We start from the raw sequence: 4,217 nt of genomic DNA, 5'->3' as shown, positions 1-4,217 counted from the left end.
TTGTTTATCTTCTTTACAGATTTTAGTATGTTTATCCTATCCACTTATAAGTGAGTATATACTGTGTGTGTGTCTTTCTGCTTCTGCAGAATGATCTTTTCTAGATCCCATCATTTGCCTGCAAATTTCATGATTTCCTTGTTTTTAATTGCTGAGTAGTATTCCATTGTGTAAAAGTACCACAATTTCTGTATCCATTCCTCCTTTGAGAGACATTTTAAAAGTATCTATATAAAAAAAAAAGCACCTAACATAGTTCATACCCCATAATAGATAACCTCAGGAAAGACATCTTTAATAACCTTTATTTCTCTGACACACCATCTTTCTGCACCCCTCCCCCTTGTTTTCTTTACCATGTGTCATCAATGTATTGACAACTTCCCTTTTCAGTCCAACTAGCAAGGATGTCGCTCACCCTGTACTCTGTCGCAGTTTCTATGATGCCAAAATGCCCCGCCCCTTCCATTCATCTGGGATTTAGCAAGCAGATCATCCCCCTCCCCACCAAGTCTCAGGATACCATGTTTCCCCCGTTACCACATCCCTGAAGACCCAGAATGTTAAAGCCTCATAGGATTCGAGAAATGAGAGGGGTTAACAGCCATTAACCTCCTGCTCACTGGACCGCTCTTACAGCATTCCCATTTGTGGCATCTAAACTCTGCTGGGCTATTCCAGTTCAGGTGCTGTTGGTCATGAAAATGCTGTAGCTCTAGGGAAGGATCCTCTCTGCCAGCTACTGTCAGGAATTTCACTCAAACTACCCCTGCTAAAGAAGTAGCTGTCTGTTTATAAACTGACATCTGAATTTAGGGCAAACTTAGCTCATTCCCCAGTCAAGCAGTTTGGTTGTTGTCAGCAAGGTCTGATCTCAATCCTTCTGTTTCTTAGCTCCATCCCCTAAAACTGGGTTGCAATATTCTACTTCACAAAGCCTCAAACTCACACTCAATTTTTGTGTCAGGACTAGTCGGCACCATCAAACCCTGTGGAGTGAGGGTAGACAAAGGGTAGTTAACATGTGAGAAATCAGAAGACTATTACCAAGATGCCAGAAAACCAAGCAAAAAGAACCTGTGGTACAGTGCTGGTTCTCCACCTTCCTAATGCCATGGCCCTTTAATCCAGTTCATCATGTTATGGTGTCCCCTAAAATTGTTTTTGCATACTGCATAACTATTTACATATTCAAAAATATGTAAATATTTTTAGAGATAGAGGTTTGCCAAAGGGATTGTGACCCACAGGTTGGGAATCACTGTGCTATCTGAAGGCCCAAACTCAGTTCTTAACCCTCACAATGATCTACAGCTCTAGCTCCAAAGACCCAAGACTCTCTTCTAGTGTCTATAAACACACACACACAAACAATAAATCTTTTTTAAAAGAATAGATTTCAAGTGTCCTTCTTTCCTTTCTGCTGGGTGCTGGCTGCCTGCTGTTGAAATGGACAAGTTCATGAAACCCGGAAAAGTAGTGCTGGTCCTGGCCGGACGCTACTCCGGACGCAAAGCCGTCATTGTGAAGAACATTGATGATGGCACCTCAGATTGCCCTTACGGCCATGCCCTGGTGGCTGGAGTTGACTGCTATCCCCGAAAAGTGACAGCTGCCATGGGCAAGAAGAAAATCGCCAAGAGACCAAAGATCAAGTCCTTTGTGAAAGTTTATAACTACAATCACCTCATGCCCACAAGGTATTCTGTGGACATCCCCTTGGACAAAACTGTTGTCAACAAGATGTCTTTAGAGACCCAGCTCTGAAACGCAAAGCCAGGCGAGAGGCCAAGGTCAAATTTGAGGAACTATACAAGACAGGGAAGAACAAATGGTTTTTCCAGAAGCTTTGCTTTTAGGTATATTTTCATTTCTATCTTTAAAAAAAAAAAAAAAGAATAGATTTCACCACAGTGCCACTTAGTTTCATGTCATGAACCACTAATAAAGCATCATAGACTTTTTCTGCAAACCTTCATTTTAAAATAAAGCCAGCTACATAAACATGCACTGAATTGTATTATATATGTTACGACTTATATGTAACAAATACTGCCTTGAACAGATTTTCTTACAGAGAAAGTATGCAATTTTGAGTCAATAGTTTAATAGCAATAGGTCTTGAAGATGATGAATCTAGGGTCCTCTTCCTATTCTTCCAGAGAAATCAGCTGGCTACACCAATTTAAGAAACCTTCCAAGGTGTGAACCAGGAAATCATGTAAGGCGGCTCGCACATTCTTTCTTAAAACATGGCAGGAAACTTCTCTCTACCTTTCATTGACCAAAACTGGGTCACATGTCCACCTCTAGCTACAAGTGATGCTGAGAACTGCTTGCTTGTCCAAGCTTCTTGCAGAGGGAAAAGGAAGAGTTAGTTTTGTCTTTAGGTGTCACCACCATCTGCTATATGTAGTTCAATACATATATTCTTTATCCCTTTTCTATACTCAACAAATAAAGCGACTTGTACCATTCTATGTTCAGGATTTTTCTATTATTCCAAAATAATATTTAATCTTTTTCAGAAGAGTAACTGGATTACAAATTCTACTGAGAGACAGACAGAGAGAGACAAACTAAGTGTTGTGCTTGTATTTCATAGAGACCAGCAGAGCGTCTGGCTGACTACAGACCATCAGTGGTATTCTGAATTAAACCATATTCCCTATTCAGAGACGGAAATTTTCATTCAATGTTGATCAAGAATGATGAACATTGTGTTCATTCTCTGCCCACTGTCCCTTTTAGTGATGCATAATGGTCGCTTGCTCACGGGGGAACAGTTCCTTGTTCTTGGGTGTATTGGTTAGTTTTCTTTCTCCTGTTTATCAGTTAAGCAGCCTATAAGCAGAGCAGATTCACTGGCCACACGCTCTAACCCAGTGATTCACTAAGTTCACAGAGAGGCTGTGTTGGAAGCAGCACATAGAAAGTCTCTTCCCTTCACTGACTCCCCCATTACTGATCTCAGTGGTCCCAAATCAGGCTTTGGTAAACTGACTTTTAAAACTCCTTCCAATTTCCTTTAAGCTTGAAATCACTAACCAGACTAACAGCCCAATTCATAATTACATCAATTGGGTCAAACAGAGTGAAACTGTCTATTTTTAATCCAATTTTGCCAACAGCAGGAAACTTGAACCTAGAACCACACACAGGCTAGACAGGTGCTCTGCTACAGGACTACATCCTGAGTCCCCTGTTACACTTTGCTCTTTGTTTTGTTTTGTTTTTTGTTAGAGATAGCATCTCACTAAGTTGCCCAGGCAGGCCTTACACTTACAATCCTCCTGCCTCAGCTTCCCAGAGAGCTGGAATTAAAGGCTTGCACCAACTCAGCCTGGCTCTGTTTTCCCTCTTCAATGATGGAAAGGCCTAGGTGTATTTAACATTTTATTTGGAAGAGCTATTCCAGATTTTATTCTTTATTGTGACCTCTTTTAGCTCTTGGATCTTTTTACCTGCTCTGTATGAACCTACACCAAACCTTTCATCTTAAACTATTTGAAGACCACTCTAATTTATTGCTCACTAATAAAGTATTCATTATAAATGATACATAGGTAGATAGAGAGACAGACAGACAGATAGATAGATAGATAGATAGATAGATAGATAGATAGATAGATAGATGGGCTGAAGGGATGTCTCAGTGGTTAATAGTACATAATGCTCTTCAGAGGACCCAAGTTCAGTTCACAGTCAGGAGTTTCACAAATGCCTGTCACTCCAGCTCCAAAGGATGTGTGAGGCCCTCTTTTGGACTTCACAGGTACCTACATATATGTGGTATGCCTGAACATACAGAGAAAGAGAGAGAGAGATTTAAATATTAGAAAACTATAATAAATCAATAAGACCCAAGGTAAATGCACACGTGAATTGATCACAGCTGTCACAGAATGCACAAGACATGTGCAAAATCAAGCCAAACAAAATCCAGCACAGAAGGAGAGGTGGCCAGGAAATCCCACCCCAGCAGAGGCACTATTGGCCGTTGATGTTTCTCTGCCACCATTCCTGACTCTCGCCATGCCTTGCCCTCTGGAACTGTGAGCCACAATAGACCATTTCTTCCGTCATTTGCTATGGTCAGCATATTTTGTGACAGCAATAGAAGAAGAAATCTAATAAAGCACCCTGGTCTGTGAGTCCACAAAAGTACCACATGCTGGCTCTCAGGTAAGATTAGCAGGACTTTTCCCTTTGGCAAT

General features: G+C 41.0%; 1 pseudogene; it reads left to right on the top strand.

Moving 5' to 3' along the window:
- The first annotated feature begins 1,449 nt into the window (after positions 1-1,449).
- On the top strand, positions 1,450-1,859 carry LOC110558940 (large ribosomal subunit protein eL27-like; annotated as a pseudogene).
- The last annotated feature ends 2,358 nt before the right edge of the window (positions 1,860-4,217 follow it).

This window comes from Meriones unguiculatus, chromosome 16 (genome assembly GCF_030254825.1).
Source record: "Meriones unguiculatus strain TT.TT164.6M chromosome 16, Bangor_MerUng_6.1, whole genome shotgun sequence".
Classification (NCBI taxonomy): domain Eukaryota; kingdom Metazoa; phylum Chordata; class Mammalia; order Rodentia; family Muridae; genus Meriones; species Meriones unguiculatus.
The sequence above is the reverse complement of the archived record's forward strand: the minus strand, read 5'-3'. Positions and strand labels throughout refer to the sequence as shown.